Source organism: Staurois parvus, unplaced genomic scaffold (genome assembly GCF_062004578.1).
Source record: "Staurois parvus isolate SC_StPar_1 unplaced genomic scaffold, SC_StPar_1.0 ptg000104l, whole genome shotgun sequence".
Taxonomy (NCBI): domain Eukaryota; kingdom Metazoa; phylum Chordata; class Amphibia; order Anura; family Ranidae; genus Staurois; species Staurois parvus.
This window is the reverse complement of record NW_028317900.1, coordinates 10,744,392-10,764,212: the sequence shown is the minus strand read 5'-3', so window position 1 is coordinate 10,764,212 and position 19,821 is coordinate 10,744,392. Positions and strand designations below refer to the sequence as shown.

The 19,821-nt window shown below is 39.7% G+C and overlaps 1 protein-coding gene across 1 annotated transcript in view; it reads right to left on the bottom strand.

The window, feature by feature from the left end:
• The window catches only part of CHRM5 (cholinergic receptor muscarinic 5), a 278,926-nt gene extending 260,581 nt beyond the window's left edge, over nt 1–18,345 (bottom strand). Inside the window, exon 1 of the mRNA XM_089671319.1 lies at nt 17,284–18,345. The gene's annotated coding sequence lies outside the window, so the exon portion shown is untranslated. The remainder of the gene's footprint in view (nt 1–17,283) is intronic.
• Nucleotides 18,346–19,821: the final 1,476 nt, after the last annotated feature.

The following is a 19,821-nucleotide window of genomic DNA, read 5'->3' as shown; positions in this document are numbered from 1 at the left end:
CTGCATCTCTGCACCTTATCTCTGACTGTGCACTATCCTGCATCTCTGCACCTTATCTCTGACTGTGCACTATCCTGCATCTCTGCACCTTATCTCTGACTGTGCACTATCCTGCATCTCTGTACCTTATCTCTGACTGTGCACTATCCTGCATCTCTGCACCTTATCTCTGACTGTGCACTGTCCTGCATCTCTGACTGTGCACTATCCTGCATCTCTGTACCTTATCTCTGACTGTGCACTGTCCTGCATCTCTGTACCTTATCTCTGACTGTGCACTGTCCTGCATCTCTGTACCTTATCTCTGACTGTGCACTGTCCTGCATCTCTGACTGTGCACTATCCTGCATCTCTGTACCTTATCTCTGACTGTGCACTATCCTGCATCTCTGTACCTTATTTCTGACTGTGCACTATCCTGCATCTCTGTACCTTATCTCTGACTGTGCACTATCCTGCATCTCTGTACCTTATTTCTGACTGTGCACTATCCTGCATCTCTGTACCTTATCTCTGACTGTGCACTATCCTGAATCTCTGTACCTTATCTCTGACTGTGCACTATCCTGCATCTCTGTACATTATCTCTGTGCACTTTCCTGCATCTCTGTACCTTATCTCTGACTGTGCACTATCCTGCATCTCTGTACCTTATCTCTGACTGTTCACTGTCCTGCATCTCTGTACCTTATCTCTGACTGTTCACTGTCCAGCATTTCTGTACCTTATCTCTGATTGGTGTATGGAAATAAAAGCTATTAGAAGGATTTTGAGCTTTATTCACTTTTTTCAACACACTGCTATTATTTTGAACACAACTGTATATATGGAAAAATGTGCAGCTGCCCCTTAAAAGTGCAAAACTTCCATAAATAAAGATGAAACCTAAAGCGCAGTGCTTCCACTCTAATCATTGATCATATATAATAAACAATATCATCATAAATAGCATCCTGTAACATAAAAGTGAATAATACTAAATATAAAAGTCCCACACTTTTTTAGAGACATGCTAGTGCTTCTTTTAGTTCAAACAAGGTCTCCCAGCCTCCCTCTGCTGGATCAGAGAGCACTGTGTATGCAACTTATAAAAACCCATGGCCAGTCCCTAGAAAGTCATATAAATAAGTCACTTGTAGATTTGCTAGACCAGATGAGTATGGGTAATAATCATGTTTGGTGGCCTGATCAAGCGGGAGGTCAGTGTAAAGCACCAAGAAATGTCTCAAAGTACCTGACTATTCTCTCTAATCATTCCTCAGCTGTGCAATAAAAGACCTGCATCTTCTTAATTAATAAAATCACCAAGAACATGAAGTATGGAGCAAAGATAAAATCATCTGCATTCTTTATGAGAGGAACATTCTTTAAATGTCACGCATTATCTTTTCCCCGGTGGCTAGTGTGCCAATATCATCAAATAGCATGGAGCTCAATTAGGTAAGATGTTCTTATTAACAAAACTAATAAAATCTCATAACTGTAAAGAATCATTTTTTTACAGTTTATTTTTGCAACAAAAGGTTTAGCATTGCAGCATGGGTTGTACTCATGTACGTCATTTCAAACAATTTACAGTACTATTGCACATTATACATTTTTCATTTTTAAGCAGATATTGTTTTAGTTTTGTGAAACTGCAGCACATTAAAAATATCCATATTTGGACTGCATTATCAATCCCTCGGATGACATTTAATCATTCACTCCTGGGTCAACATCGTGTTACCGACAACAGAGTTTAAAATAGATTTCAAATATTAAACCTCTTAATCTTTCCTATAACAAATATTTAGCGCTTATTTTATGATTTTTTTTCTTAAAAATTAGAAATGGTAGTAGTTCATATTAGTCAGTAATATGCGAAACAGACAGATCCATGTATTTATAGTACACAAGCCCTAACTGAAAGCACAGTATATCATAAACATGTAAACAATTGTTTTTTTTTTTAATACATTATATTTTTCACCTTTTGTCTCTTTATCTTTTGCATATCAGCTCTGCTGATCTCCTGCAGCATCTTTGTAGACATTTCAGGGTTTATTTCCAATAATTTCATGATGCAAAATCTGGTGCAGCTCTGCATAGAAACCAATCAGCTTCCAGGTTTTGTTGTCAAAGCTAAATTGAACAAGCTGAAGTTAGAAGCTGATTGGTTACTACGCTTAGCTGCACCAGATTCTGAGTGCTCCTGTTTTAGTAAGTCTCCCCCTTCCTATCTACTTAGCCCTCATACACATGTATGCGGCTGTGCGGGCCGCGTTTTGCGTGGGCACAAGAACCCATTCATTTGAATAGACTCCCATGCTCCGGGACACGCAGGGAAGAAGTCCCTGCACTTCTTGAGAAACAGTAGCTCTGCACGGGAACCTCGGTTCCCAGTGCGGTTGCAGTTTCCAATGCGATTTAGAATTAATGGCACCGTGGGTCCGCATTCTTCTGTGCGGGTGGTGCGACTGCACAGATTTTCATGCGGATCCGCAACGTCACCACCCGCACAGATGTGAACCAAGTCTAACTGTACATGCACTCCAGTGGTGGCTACATGGCATTTCTCCTAAAGGTAACAGTGGTACATGCTTTTGCCATGTGCATCACTTGTACCATAGTTTCCATTGGAAAACCTGACAGGATGACAACACAGTAATACAATTAGGAGACATGAACAGATAGTTACCCTGTAACTGGAAGTGCCTGTTTATTACAAGTTCACCAGGTATGCTATCTCCGCCTGGCAGTACTAGGGTCGTTGGTTCGAATCCCAGCCACGGCACCACTTGCCTGGAGTTTACATATTCTCCCTGTGCCTGCGTGGGTTTCCTCCGGGTACTCCGGTTTCCTCCCACACTCCAAATACATGCTGGTAGGTTAATTGGATCCTGTCTAAATTTGCCCTAGTATGTGTATGTATGAATGTATGTTAGGGACCTTAGATTGTACGCCCCTTGAGGGTTAGGGACTGATGTGAATGTACAATATATATGTGTTAAGCGCTGCGTAAGTTGACGGTGCTATATAAGATCCTGAAATAAATAAAAATAAAATTTTTTGAAAGATGTGCTTCTAAAAATATTGAAAATTCCTTTAGAAAATTATTTTAACAAGTTAATACTTATCAAAAATTTCAGTGATTGACTTTAAAAATCTATTATGTGAGATTGTGCTGATATCTTAAAATATTATAAACATAAGAATCACCACAGTATAAACATGAAACATAAATTGAAATGCAAACTCAAAACTCATATGTGCATAATAGTGAACAGTCCCCAAATGTTCAAATTGCAAAATAAAGTCCTTTCTTGGAAATCTTGTTAATCAGTAAGTGAATAACCTCCACTAACCCCCCCCCCCCAAGGGGTATATGTTCACCGCCAAAACTGACCCCACTACAAAGGTCATATGCATTCAAGGTTGGATCTGACACTGGAAAACGCTCTCCAATTTCTTCAGCCATCAGGAATCACCAAAAATGGAGCTACTTAGATTGATCAGCAAACCAGCCTTTAGGACCAACATTTCAAGGTCAGGCTCTCATGGAAGCAAAAAACAGACATGATGCTCAAAGTAGAGATTTTATTATATAAAATACACTCACATGATGTATAAGAGCAACCGCTAGTATATACAAGAATTATGGCAGAAGTAATGCCATTAAAAGGCCATATAACAAAGGTGCAGGATATGCCAGTCTCTGCAGCTCCAAACACAGAAGTCTACCCAGAGATCGCTGAGTTCCGCCCAATGCATTTATTCATAATGACGTCATCGGGAACACATCGTCAAAAGATTTTCAAGAGGGGACTTGGAATTTGATCTTTTGGGGACTGTTCACTATTTTGCACACATGAGTTTTGAAGTTTATGTTTCATGTTTATATCGCATGTCTTAATTCTTATGTTTATGATTTTTTTTTACCTTAGTGGAGCACAAATTCATATACAGTACATACTTTTGTGTTTATCACATAATTAAATTAGAGTTGTTGCACAGAATTTGTTTCACATACATAATGGCTTTAAATATGCTTTTTAAAAGGCATTCACACTAGCGGGCACACATTATATTCTGTATAATGCACTGCTGCTGGTATGCACTGTGCATGGTGGGGGCAATCAGGCAGTTTACCTTTTTGTTTCTTATAACTTTAATGAAATGTCACAAAAGGACATTTCATTCAACTTTATGCATGGCAGTGTGTTGCAGTGCAGTGTGTCACCAACACGCCGCACTGTGTAAACAAAGCAGCTCTTCCTACATTTTTCAGCTCACACCAATGCTGTATTTTGGTGTGATCTAAGAGAATAGGACAGAAGGCAAATTGTCTTGTCTATCCATATGGCAACACTGCCCAGCATACATGGTGTGAATAGACCCTAATGCAGAGACGTCACAAATTTCCTCCTAGTACAGAGGCTAAAGAAGAGCTGCTGAAACTCTGTCCAATGTATTCTTTGCAGAAATATATATACGCATGGGGGGTCTGGATCTAGTCTCAACTAACTAGATAAAGACCCCCCTATGGAAAACAAGTGTAAGTTAAAATAAATAAATAAATAAATATTGTGTGTGCATATGTATATATAAAAGGCTTTTTTTCTCAGAGAATAGGTGCAGGAACTCCCCCTGCTGAGTCACTTCTTGTCTGTGCCCCCTCACCAACCTCCAAGCACCGTCCCTTCTTTACGCCCCTACCCACCTCACAGTACTGTTATTTTTAGAATAGACAGAGCAGAGTATTATTTTGAGTTGCTATTTGTGAATGATAACAAGAAAAGCAGTAAAATAGACCCCCACAGCCAGCAGCAATAGACCCCCCCCAGCAACAATGGACCCCCGCAACAAAATGCCATCCTAGCAACAGTAGACCCTCAGCAGCAACAACAGATCTCTCAGCAGTCAGCATCAACAGACTCTCCAGCCAGATACAATAGACCCCTCCCTTAAGAATAGATCCCTTCAAGAAACACCCCCCCCAGCAATTATAGATCCCCATAAGCAACAACAGACCTCCCTAGCAGCAGAAGACCACCATGCAAAAATAAATCCCCTCCAGTACAATAGATCCCACAGCAGCCATCATCAATAGACCTTCCAACCACCCCAGTACCCCTTGCTATTATATATATATATATATATATATATATATATATATATATATATAATATATATACATACACACACACATACATAATGATGCCAGATGATCTGGACGACATTTGCTCTTATTGCACAATCATCAAATGCTCACGTAAGTGAATGCACTGCCTTTCAAATGTTTAGAGATCACAAATCTGTGAGAAAGTCACCATCATGCTAATTTTTACCCTTGTCATCCCAACCTAAACTTATCTTACTGTTAGGCTAATAATATAATTTATGCAAACCGTATATTCCTCGCATGTGTCCTAATATAGCACTGAAAGGGGATTTAAGCTACAATAAATGTAAACCTCAAACCTTTACCTTGAGCTTTACCATTCTGCTTTGTTACATAAAAAATTTACCAATGTGATCATTTTATTCAGCAAACTTTGTTGATCATAGTCTGTGGTAAATATCTTGGGGTACGCAGTTATGAAAATGCTGCTTGGGGGAAAAACATTACAGGAAATCACATTTTTTGTCTACATTTTCTACTACCGGTATTTACTTTCCTAAAACCCAAGGAAATAAAAATATAGGTATCCAAATTTGCTATCAAATTAAAGCCGTATCTGTACTGAAAAACTGAAGTATAATACATTGAGGTAAACAAACACTAAAAGATATAGGGGGGCAAACCATGAGATCGCTGAAACAAAACAAAAAACTTTGTGACTCTATGGGATTTAAGGAGGCCCATTGGCTCAATGGTTAAAGGAAAAATATACAAAGTGAAATATAGGGCCTCCGTTGCTGGCCTCCACTTTTCATCTTCGACTACTGGCTTTTTTTTTGGCACAGAGCAAGCAATATTAACCCCCCCCCTTGCCCCTTCACTGATGTTAGTGGGCCCAATAATAATCCCCATCCCCCTTTACTGGTGTTAATGGGTACAATAATAACCCCCCCTTTTCACTGGGGAGTAGCAGGTATATTAAAAACCCCATCCCTCCTTCTTCACCATCCCTGTCCCCTTCTATAGTATCCATTGCTATTATAGCAAACACCAACACTGATGTTTAGTAGTTAATTCTCTAAACACATGCTCTCTCATGGATTCCTCCCTCCTCTATCTGGTCAAAACTATATTAAACCTGTTGAGCAGGAGCTCACTCCACTCGACAGCCAGTGCTGGAACGAAGAGAGCATTTTAGCACTTGGCACCCAGCTGCCACTCTACATTGAACTGATGACTTGTATTCTGCAAAAGGTATCTTGGGCTGCCAATTGCACAGTCCCATTGTAGTGTTTTTTGATTGACCATATTTTAGTATTGTACTGCTTACCTTAAATCATTTTTTATATGACATTTATAATTCTGTTTTCCCATATTTTTTCTATTATATTAAATATTAACATTTGTAGAATCTTCACTAGAGGGGGCTTTTTTTTTAATATTCCTCACTTACCTTCCTTGATAAATAAACTTATAAACTTGCATTGTGAGAGTCATGCTGACCATAGTAGTACAACATCACAGGAAGAGGAATCTGCATATGTATTGATTTAATATACCCCTGCATATGCATATGTATTGATTTAATATTTAATAATATTTAATATTATTGATATTAATAAAGTTTAGTTAATGCACAAAAAAGCACAGTGATTAAATCACGTACATACCCTAATAAGCTCACTTACACAAAACTAATCTCTTTTATATGTACATCTAAAAACATAATGGAAAGGATTTATATTTTCATTGCATGCCTTGTTTTTTTAGGTTGAGATGGGAATCAAGAACACTTGCAGGAAACCGACACAAACACAGAGATATTCATAGCTGCAAACTCTAGGTAGTGTAGTAGTGAGTAACCTGGTAAAGATTAAACTCAGAACCACAACGCTGCTGCTGAGCAACCATCCTTCTCCCTGGATCCTGTAATGCCGTTCCACTTGTATATAATATTATAAATAATATTAGAGTTTTCCGTAACCCACAGACATTCTACAATAAGTACGTTTGTAAAAAAAAAATAAAAAAATTATTTGAAGAAATCTCCAGTCATGTCCTGTGTACAGTACTTTTTTTAAATATCTGTAAATAATATATAGTAATATTAAAAAGTAATTGAATAATTCTAGAGTGTGTACTTCACTAGTACTGAGTACCTTAAAAGGCTTTTTCTACTATACCTTTATAGCTTTTTTTTGCGGGGTGGAGGTTTTTTAGAGTGAAGTAAACAGAAATCTCTTTAAAAAGTGAGAAGAAATCCCCTTGACAGTAGTCAATAGGACAGGTGTCCACATTGTAAGATTTCACTTCTTTTCCAGACATGTGCGTTTCATAACAAATCGATTTTCGGAGAATAATTTGATTTTTGGAGATTCGGATGTACAGTATATTAAACTCTTTATGGACATAGTAATGAGTGTTAATGAATAAAACAAAAAAGTTATAATGCTATAAACAAATTAATTAATTTCTTTCAGATGACATCACATAATCAAATCCATGATCAAATCCACTCAAAATATATAACAATCTCTGAGAAAAAAATGCAAAATTTTTCAAATTCACCAAGACCAACGAATATATGAAGCTTTGGTAAAAGCTGTAAAATGTTGGATTTCCCTTCACTTTCTTTCCTGGAGATAATGGACACAAGGACAAATAGAAAGAGTAAATTTTCCCAGCATTGTCATAGAAAGTAATAAAAACCTGATAAGATTTCAATCCTTTTCCACTCAAATCTAAAAAGAAATGCTTTGGCTTTAGTTACACTTTAATGCAGCCTTTCTCAACCAAGGTTCTGTGGAACACTATGTTTCCTCCAGAGATTGCTAGGGGTTTCCCGAGCTGTAAGTAACCACTGATACCAATGATCCTTTAGCTATCTGTAATGGAGGGGTTCTTCCGAATGACCACAAATGTAATGAACATTCTTCCAAATGACCATTTACCGTTCGATGTAAATAAAAAACTGGTTTCCTGTTCGCGTTATACAGGGCTGTCCCTTGTGGAAGAGCTGTGTAAATCTCAGATCCCCAGTGGCAAACCCTACACCCTTCTTCTAACCAACCTTGACTCCATGGTTGCACCAACCATACCTTTCTTGAAGAACCCCCAACTGTTGGGTTTGGCCCAATACGTTGGCTGTTGCTCAGCCTTTATCAACTAGTGATTTTTTTTAGCCTCCTGAAAACAAAGATCAGACTTGTCCATGCATTCATTTTCTCAGTTGTTAATTACAGTTGTGAAAGATGGACTCAATGGAAACATGATAAAAAGATTAACTCATTTGATCTTTTTTTGCTGGAGAATAATTTTGTGTATGCCGTGGACAGCCCATAGAACTAAGATCAATTTCGGAAGAGATCACTAGAAGCTCAAATTAAGTTGTAACTGTCATATTTTGGTCACACTGTCAGAAGAGAGAGACCACTGGAGAAGGAATTAATGTTGGGAAGATCGAAGTAACCAGGCAAAGAGGGAGACCAACTACTAGGTGGCTAGACACATTGACTACAGTTGCGGGGATGACACTGGAGGATCTCACCAGAATAGCCCAAAGCTGACTTCTTTTTAGAACTCATCAAGACTCTAGAACTCAGACTTGAGTTGATGGCACATAATAATAATAAAAGGTGGGATTCTCGCCAGTGACTACAAATGTAAGGAGCATTTTCCCTGATAACCATCATGCTAATGTGCCAACAGCTGTAGATATAATAATTATTAGCAGGGGTTCCCAGAGAAAGGAAAATTATTTCAAGGGATCCTTTGAGTTTAAAAGGTTGAGAAAGGCTTCTGTAATGTATAACAGGTACTTCAGAATGCAGATTTAATGCTACCTTTACCCCCAAAATGAGCCATAAAACTCCCATCAAAATCTTATTAAAACAAAACAGTTTTTATGTATTATTGGTTGCTACAGGCTGCTGGCTTTTCTCTCTATACCTGTTGCATAATACTGTGGCAATAATCTGTCAGATAGTGCTTAACAAACCTGTTAATACAGCATTTGGTTCTTTAGGGATTCATTAATGACTCACATAGCATCTGGGTATTCGCAGATCAAATTTGCAAGTTTTTATTACATTCATAGGTTTGTCTTTTTCTTGCTTGGTTGTAGGTAGGTAGCTTGAGACAGACTTAATACAGAGCATCATTAAATTTGACCCCTATTGCTACTAAACTTGTTACCATTCAGTGATCATTCAATGATCTCTCACAGATCATTAACAAATCAGTGTGCTAGCCAGCAGCAACGTTTATAGCTTCTAAACATCTCATGCTTCCAGACAAAGAAGAACATGAGAGACAGTAACCACCAGACTAAAGTAGGCTTGATTTAAGGTCTACAGACTACAGTAGCCATTTTCTAGTCCTATATCTTGTCATTGCTTTATTACTTAACATCGAACTGGAGACAGATATTGAATGCACAAATTATTGCAGCTCTGTGTCCATTAATACTTCATTAAAATGCAATTTTACATACAAGTGGCGCAAGTACTAGAATCTAATTTGGTATCGGCCTCTTGCAATGCACAGCAGACTGGGAGAGCAAGGAATAGCATAAGGACCTAGTCAGTTTCACTGCAGTGATAATGTCAAATGGACCATGGTGTTAGGAGGAGAAAGTGGAGTGGCAGAGAGAAGAACTCACCGGTGCACTTTTTCTACATTCACTGTCCAGACACAACTCATGGGAGGGACATGAGTTTTGTTAAAGTTGGAGTTCAGCTTTAACAAAATACAAATACAATATGGCAGTTCTGGCACTTTTTTAATTAACAATACAATAAAAGCTAGAACTCCCTTTTAACTGTATACCAATCATTTTAATGTCCAACTGCATATTTCAGAAACAATGAATAGTTAAACATAGGGCTCTGAAATAAATTATTGGCTTACTTTTGGGACAATGCAAGTAACTTCCAGTGGTTTTGCAAAGTCTTGTGGCCATGACGTAGGCTACAGAGACTACTGTGCTCTGTGTGAAAGTAGAGGTCTATCTTCAGTTGACCCACCTGCCAGGGAGCATAAGTAGTGCTGATTGAGGAGATCTAACTTTGACATCCGCATGGGTGGGACTTCAGCAGCAAGAGTGCTAGATTTAAATTTCACACAAAATCCTGTAGGCTTGGCCAAAGGACTGGATATTACTTCCAGAATCAAAGTATTAAAGTGGGAGTAAACCTAAAAGCAAATATTTATTATATTGCAGCTTACCAATTCTTAGATGTGATGGCTGCATTAGTTTTCTTTTTTAGACTTACTTTTATTGATCTGGCCAGTAATTCTGTTTATTTTTGAACAGAACAGGCTGTCCTGCAGATTTAGCAGTTAGAGGGTTGAGACAAAGCATTTATTAGTAACAGGAGTGCTTACAATGATCAGCTTTTATTTATTTATGTAAATTCTTTATTCCAAAAAAAGAAACTAGCTGTAACTGCTTAGAAATTATTATCTGGAGATTGGTCTCAGTTTGTTAGTGTATTTAAATCTGCTAGTACACTTAACACTCTCTTCCCCCAAGACTGATGGTGTTGCTGTCCAAAAGGTGCCCCATTCATCCAGAGTGGGGGCACCTAATACAGGGAATGTGTACTGGCCAGATTACCAGGTGACAACAGAGGGATAAAAGCCTAAAAAAGAAAGCTGATGCAGCCATCACGTCTAATGATTAGTAAGCTGCAATATATCACATTTTTGGTTTTGGTTTTATTAGTGCTTTCAGCCTTTACAAGTGATCATTTTCAGAACCCTTGGTTTTTTGTTTCTAGAAGATACAGTTGGACATTAACTCCATTATTTAACAAGCTGTTAGTGTGACACAAATATTGTCTGCACTTTCTAAATAAATTCAGACAAAAATATCAAAGCACTAGTAGCTTTATTATTGTTTTTTTATTTTATGTAGAAACCATACATGGTAATGGTACTACACTGACATCTTGTTAAATGGTGGGGTTATATGGCTGGTAGACTTGTTGAGTTGAATTTCCTCACACACATCAATAGCTTTCACCACAAACAAGGAAAATTACATTTGACAATAGAAGAGTTTAGATGAACTGTGTTTGTGACTTGCTCTTGTCCGTGTTCTCATAATGTGAAGCCATCAGCATGCCAGGATAGAAAGCCAGGCACAGAGATGTCAGTGGAACACCTACTGCAAATAATAGCACCTCTAGGGGATAAATGTTAAAACTGATTTCAGATGTCACTGCTTTAGCCTGGTGTGATACGACAGTACAATGTATATTATAGGATTCCAGCGTACCCCTGGGAAGTGAATCATATTGGACCTGAAGCACTTTGTTATGATCCCAGTACATCTTATTCTTTTGCACAGTCTTATTGTATTGTAATGTAGTAAGACGTAAAAAGCAGACTTTTATTTTTTATAAATCCTTTATTGACTAAAGGGTAATAGAGCTGTATGACATAGACAGTTTTCTTCTTGATTGCGTTTATTCTGTTTAGACTTGGCTAAAACCAGAGCTATCTCTCCCTGCAGAATTAAATGAAATTGTTCCTCAAAAATTCTAGCAAGCTATTAAGGTACTTACGTCTTTACGAACTAAGACAAATGCTGTCTGATAAAACGGCTGCTAACACAGAAGATCCCTTCAACTTGCTGCCTATAGTAATGAGAGCAGGGTAATAACTAATTTAGGATACTGATTGTTTCTATCTGGCAAAGCAAATGGAAGATGCCTATGGATTGTGAGCCATGCCGTTTTCTTTATTGTCTACATCAACTGTCTACTGTTGTTTGTAACAGTGCCGCAGCCGGCGTTTGTCAGAATACCCGAATAGCGGCTGCTTCTGATTATCACTGTTTGCTTTTTGACCAACAATTTTCTGCCTGGCTCCTTTGATTTTTCCATTTTTGGAAGTTGGGTGGGAGGAAGCTGACAGGGTCACAGACTTAGCGAATTTCATATAGTGGAGAATCTTCTGCATCAAACACTTCCAGGTGTGTCGCATGCCAGCCCCCCCCTCCCCATGCACTCTGCAGTTCCTCCTGCAGACCCCTGCATCACTGCAACAGAAGGATCCACAGAGGGGGACCAGGCATCTAAAACACAGGGAAGTGCAAATGCTGAAGAGTTTTCAGGTTCAGTATTAAAAGTCTTCTTCTCAAAGGAATGTTTTTTAATTCTTGCTAGCTGGTCACAGAGTCACTTTGAACACTTTTTCATAGAGGCTTTCATGTGTTTTTGGTATTGGTGGAATTAAATGGGTTGTAGCAGCAGCCATGCCCTGACACTGGATCAGTTTACATTGAAATTTCCAAACAGCTTAATTTCATGTATGTATCTGAGGAGGGCATCAGTGAGCCATACTGCTCCAAAATGTGGACTGAGGTATGTGGAGGCCACTAGAAGCATCCTTGTGTACCTAAACCATATTTGGAGGCTCAGCACATAAGTTGCCATCACTGCAGGACACTTGATTACATCTTCATAAAACCAGGGCCAAAGTGACTTATGGCGGAGCTAAATTCTGCATAGGGCCTGTGGGCACAAAATGGCACACTTATTTATCAGGGTACCCTCACCGTCCAGTGGTGACAGGTTCAGCCGCTAATTCCTGCTCTGTCTGCACCACCCCTGCTGCTTCTTCTTGGTCCTATGGTGGATCTCATCCGCAATTGGACAACAACTGAAGATGCATGCGCACAAGGGCCTCATGGCCACCCATACACGGCTCTATTCTTGGCTTACCAAGAACAAGCTGGGATATAAACTGTGCAGTGTATAGTACATAGAAAAAGAAATAGAGACTTCTCATGTCTTGTTTGACAAAATATTCTAGCTCCTTGCAGTTTGTCACAGCAGGACTTTTGTTCTGCTTTAACGTAGCATTTTGGTAGGGAAGAATGGCGTGTTTGCACATGAAAACTGAACTCATGTTCAGGGGCGGACTGACAACTCATGGGGCCTCCGAGCAATAGGGATCATGGGGCCCCTGTGTCCTTGCCCAAACTCAAAAAAGCCAATGAAAAAGGTACCAGGGGCATCTCACGGGGCCCCCTACTGACCCCGGGCCCTCGGGCAGTGCCCGAGTTTCCAAATGGTCAGTCCACCCCTGCTCATGTTGTAGCTGTACCAGTATGAGAACAAAACCTTGACTGGATGCCACAATCCAAACCACTATGTTTGCTCCTGTTTTCAGATATCATCACCACTGGGTCTCACCTCTTCCTTTTTATGACCTTCAATCTTTTCTGTGGTAGACATTTATCCATAAAGCAGGGAAATGGCTATGAAATCCAGAAGTGGACTTCGCAGCATTCAACAAGCCATCTGCTACCATAAAAATAGCTAATCAGGATGGAAGCATTTCATTTCCCAACATGTTATCAGGAGTTAGAATGAATCGCTCTTCTGGTAAACAGGCAATGCAGGAAAAATAAATCTATTTTTGACATGCGAAAAACATGCAGTTCAGACACTTTACCATGACTTTCCAAGAAGATGCTTATTAACTCCTACAATGCTGACAGAGAAGATTGACAGATAAATGATTAACCTGTAGTCACCACAGCAGCAGGTTCAGTACATACATTTATGATGTTTGTCCTTTAATGCTTGATTGTGTTACAAATGCTAAAGTGTAAATAGTTTGTAGCCATGAAAGGGATATGTCTCTGAACCAAAATATAATTACACAGCCAGGTACTCTGGGTTCTGAATTTCCTGTGCTAGATTACATTTATATCATCTCATTGCAATTAATAGTTTTTTAATGCATTAAATAATTTTACAGAAATGCTCCAGTTTGAATTTGAATGTGTAACATCAACCCACCCTTAAAGGCTTGTGGGGCCAGTCTGATATAATGACCTCACCTCAAAAATTGCATTCATACACATCAGAAACCAGACCTGCTAGAATACCTGGAAGCCCTTCATAATACAGATAGCTTATTCTTGGAGAATCAGAAAGATTGCAATGATGATTAAAGTCCAGCTAAAAAAAGTTTAAGTGCCACAAGGTATTGTAGTATAATCCTCCGGGGCATAGTGCAGGTCTCATGTACTGATCCTTCAAATTAATTGCTGAATACAAGTACCTAGAATTTCCACCTTATACTAAACTTGACCCCTTCTTTAAAATCAGTGTTCAAATCAGAACTTCATTGTCCTCCTGTTAACACCTCAAGCACAGATGGCTACTTTGACCTATATTAAAAACCATTGACCTATTTGATCCTCTAGACAGAAATAGCAGGGATTTCCATTAGAATAGAGCATCATATCCCTCCTCACACCAAAAGTGTCAGTGGTGGCACTACCTACAAGCTGTCAGTAGTGACATCTCCTCCTTTTCCCAGCCTTACCCTAGTGTACATCAATATCTGTGATGTTATTGTAACAACACTTCCACCTATTTATCTGATTGGCATAATGCATTTGTCAATATTAAACAAAGAACATCTTTGCATACCCCAGCAAAACTATTTTTACATAATTACATCCTTCATTTATACATTCAAAAGCAGATTTTATTTAACGTGAAATTCATTAAAAACAATTATAAATCCCTTGCTGATATCTATCTAGGACAATAGAGTGCTGGTATGTTTCCATAAATAAATTGGGTATGTTTAGTTATCCTGCAGCAAAACAATCAATGTTCATGTTATTATAATGCCCCTTGTGAGGGGACTTGATTCATTCCTTATGTTTAAGTGCACATAGGATATGCACACGGTAGCTGCACACGGAGCTCTGTGGCATTTGGATCATTGTAACGTCACAAGCATGTTCCCCTGGGATGTTCCACTGGGGTCAGATTCTAAGCTTTGCCTGGGTGCAGTGTCACACATCTGTATGAATGACATCACTCGAGACCTGGCAGCCTCTGCTTGGATGCTTTTAACATCTTCATTAAAATTTTAAATGGGGGAAGGAAAGTCTCTGGTTGTCACGCCAAAAGCATAAAACCTGGCTTTCAGATTGAGTAAAGCACACCGCTCACCGGCTTTCTGTCTGCTGCTTGTGTTCTTCCCCCAGCTCACAGCTACCCCTGCTTCTAAATGAAAGACGTTGCATTTAACTCATTCCTCTGGGAGCATGTCACTAAGTTTTAGTGTTTTACTCATTTTATTTTAAGGTAATTATACGCTCCATCATTAGAATGGTGCATCATAAAACTCCAGTTTTTCAAAATGCATTGTGTATTCATCCATTACACCTGAACCTCCAAACATCACTTCTTTTTTTCTAGGACAAGCTATCAATACACTACGACAAATTTTGTTGAGATCTGATGCACATAGTGATGTGCCATTATCCCTGTTGAACAGGTACCCTATAATATTTGTTTGCCCCTTGGACTATTCAGTAATTATGTAATTCATCTGTATGTTGGTGATGTGCCTTGTTTAAAGCCCCATGGGCAAACAAATAATGCTGGGTACAAGCTACACAACATTCGATGTCCCTTCCTCATTTGTAAGGCTGCTTTCACACCGATCTGTTTTTCTTCCTCATCTGTTAGGCTGCTTTCAGACTGATCTATTTTTCTTCTGTTTCTGCGTTAAAAAAAGCAGAAGAAAAACATGACTGTTAAATCCTATGGAACTTTTCACACTGGTTAGTTGCGGGTCCATTGTGTTTTTCAAACTCCTGCTTGCTGAAATTTTGGTGCTGTAAAAAAAAAAAAACACCAAAAATGGGTTCACAGTGATACGGTGCGGAATTTGCACCGGTTTCTGTGCGAATTCCACACCGCATCATAATTCCACCCCGTTCATGCGAACCGCTGTGGGTGTGTATGTTATGTCAACAACACCCCAAAATCGGTTCGCAAAATGCGGTGCGATGTGCAGAATCGGATCGCATAGGTGTGAATACCCATGCGATCCGATTCTAGTGCGGACAAAAAAAGGGTCCTGCACCTTTTTGGTGTGGATGCGGTGCAATTTGAGCCATACAACATGTATAGCTGAAATCGTACCGCACAGAATTCGCATGCGGTTCCTGTGTGAATCACATGCGATATGCCGTACCGCATCATTATTCCACCCCATTCATGCAAACTGCTGTGGGTGTGTATGTTATGTCAACAACACCCCAAAATCGGTTCGCAAAACGCGGTGCGATGTGCAGAGTCGGATCGCATAGGTGTGAATACTCATGCGATCCGATTGTAGTGCGGACAAAAAAAAGGGTCCTGCACCTTTTTGGTGTGGATGCGGTGCAGTTTGAGCCATACAACATGTATAGCTGAAATCGTACCGCACAGAATTCGCATGTGGTTCCTGTGTGAATCCCATGCGATATGCCGTACCGCATCATTATTCCACCCCATTCATTTGAACTGCTGTGGGTGTGTATGTTATGTCAACAACACCCCAAAATTAGTTCGCAAAACCTAGTGCGATGTGCAGAGTCGGATCGCATAGGTGTGAATACCCATGTGATCCGATTCTAGTGCGGACAAAAAAAAGAGTCCTGCACCTTTTTGGTGTGGATGCGGTGCAGTTTGAGCCATACAACATGTATAGCTGAAGTCGTACATGCACAGAATTCGCATGTGGTTCCTGTGTGAATCACGTGATATGCCGTACCGCAGAAGTGTGAGCCCACAATGGAAAACACAGCAAAAACGCATCAAAAATGTACCCATGGTTGCATTTTTGGAGACACATAGGTGAAAAATGCACTGGAAACGCAGCAAAAATGCATATGTGTTTTTAGCGTGTTTTTGCAATGTAGCAGTGTGAAAGTAGCCTTAAAAATACGAAAATACTAGAATTCTTGTTGTTGTTAGATCTCTTTAGTTGTCAGGATTATGCAGACATCAGTTAATACATAAAGCCCATAAAAGTAGTAATAAAGTCCTAGGCACAGAACACTAGCAGAGTCTGCGTTCCAAGTTTTTATTACATCACACAATTTGATTTTGTGTGTGTAAGGAGGAGATGCTGCTGCTGTCTCAGTGAGACACAATTGTTTAGGGAACAGTCTGTGCTTACTTTGTGCAGTTTAGTAAATCCAATAAGCTGGAAGCTATTCACATGTCTAAATGAGCTGAATAAGTTAGCATCGTATATATAGTACATTGCTTTGAAAGCACGCTCTGGTTGTAAGTGCAGATTTTCAGTTTCCACGGCCCCAGGCTTCTCCAAAAACGAACACATCAAAGTATGAAAATCCAACTTACCCTAAAGGATGCGGATTGCAGTTCATTTGTCTTGTTCCTGACAGCCGGTGCAGCGATGTCGCAGGTAAGCGGTGAGTTCTCACAATGGCTCCTGCACATTCACTCTCTTTCTTGTTTCTCAGCATCCCACTCCTTGTAGTTGCACATTCTCTCTGCCTGGTTTAGGGTTTTGTTAATTGTCTTTTTTTTTTTTGCTTCCAGAGTTGCCTGTCAAGAATCCTGTGTAAAAGGTTTTCCTGCTGTTAGCAGAGTCCTAAATCCATTGAAAAATCCAGACCTGTATGTTTTATTATGATAAAAAGAATAAGCATTGACCCCACATTATCACGTTCAGGACACATTAAAATTTCATCAAACACATAATGCTCCTGGAATGTGCTGCTTCCCTCCCCTGATTTTCCTTATTTCTGGCTTCCCAACTAAATAGCCGGTCAATGTGGATAAAATGTGGAGCCAGCAGTTCTAGCACGAAATTGGTTATAAGGAGAAAATGCATTTGTCACAAGATTGATGTCATTGTCAGAGGGGTGAGCACAGTTCTTCTTGAACTTTTCCCACATTCTTTAAGGTTGCCTACCCTGGCGCTGGAGGTAGCTCTCAGGCACAGATGATGTGCTTCCTCTTTTTTCCTTTCTTTCTTGGAAGTGCAGAGTGTACATGGGCAAATCCCTGAAAAGCAGCAGCAGCAGCAGCGTGGACAGCACCAGGCGGAAGGCACAGACAAGTGCATTACAGAAGCTATTCAACGTGAGGATTCGGTGATAGGCTGCCGCTTCCATACATAATAAACCCACTAATTACTTTTCCTGATGGACAGCAGCTTACGAACGTTGCAGGAACGAGCAGCTGATACGAGGTCTGTTAGGTGTTGTATGATCGAGCAGCCTTTCCATGGAGACGTGCACGCAGCAGGAGGCTGGAACTCTCCCATGCCACCAGGTAGACTGTGCACAAGTCATCCTGACACCCACTCCAGGGGTTTTGTTGTCTGCGAGGTGGAGGAAGGGTCACATGTAGGCTTGTATCACACTGAACCATTTTTACAGCATTTCTCCTGCTTTGGGTTCTTTAATTTTACAAGCTGTTCTTCGTATAAAGAGCTTGACTACAAAACACGTTATCATATAATGTGAAATATTAACACACAGCAACAATTCCTTCCCAGTCGAGATAACATTAATAATGGAAGAGAACGACGCTCCACGTTAACAGTATAACAAAGCTGTCCCTTTTATTTGCAGCCTGTTTAAAGGGAGGATTGAAGATGTTTTTCCGTACTTTATTGATGTTATTTCCTTTGCCAATGTCTAATAAAGTCTGACCCAGTTGAGACAACTGTAAATTGATGGTGTCTTCTCTAATTTCCACTTTTCCAGTGCAGAAAATGTCACAAAGTGTGCTTTTTATACGCCCAATTGAAAATATATCAGTCAGCGAGTGACAGGAGGAGGGAAATCAGGTTATACAGTTTATAGGAGAGGGGGGCAGATTTGGAAGCAGAAATGATTCCTTCTTCTCTGCTTGCGGTAAGTTGTATGGAGCTGAGGGTGTGTATTCATTCATTCTGGCACATATGTCCAGAAGTGTGACAGCAGGCTGCATGCTCCACTGTAATACAATAATCATAACATCAGACAATAGAGGAGGAAATTGTGAATCGCGGAAATTATCAGGAAACTCTGTCTGCTTCTCACTTAATTAATGCCTGTATAGAAAGGCGTACATTATACTATCTGTAATTAAAACTTTAACATGTCTACTATTTAATATTCACACTCCAGCAGCCAACACAAATACATTAAGTAAATAAGTAAATGTTGCCCATGCATGAACAGCTTACCACTACTAAATCATTATAACTTACTTTCACTCTGAGATATATATATATATATATATATATATACACACATACAGACACACACACACACTGTATTGCCAAAAGTATTGGGACGCCTGCCTTTACACGCACATAAACTTTATTGGCATCCCAGTCTTAGTCTGTAGTATTCAATATTGAGTTTGCCCACCATTTGCAGCTATAGCAGCTTCAACTCTTCTGGGAAGGCTGTCCACAAGGTTTAGGAGTGTCTATCGGAATGTTTGACCATTCTTCCAGAAATGCATTTGTGAGGTTAGGCACTGATGTCAGATGAGAAGGCCTGGGTCGCAGTCTCCGCTCTAATTCCTACCTAAGGTGTTCTATAGAGTTGAGGTCAGGACTCTGTGCAGGCCAGTCAAATTCCTCCACCCCAAACTTGCTCATTCATGTCTTTATGGACCTTGCTTTGTATACTGGTGTGCAGTCATGTTGGAACAGGAAGGGGCCATCCCCAAACTGTTCCCACAAAGTTAGGAGCATGAAATTGTACAAAATGTCTTGGTATGCTGACGCCTTAGGAGTTCCCCTTACTGGAACTAAGGGGCCAAGCCCAACCCTGAAAAACAACCCCACACTATAATCCCTCCACCAAACTTTACATTTGGCACAAACCAGTCAGGCAAGTACCGTTCTCTTGGCAACTGCCAAACCCAGACACG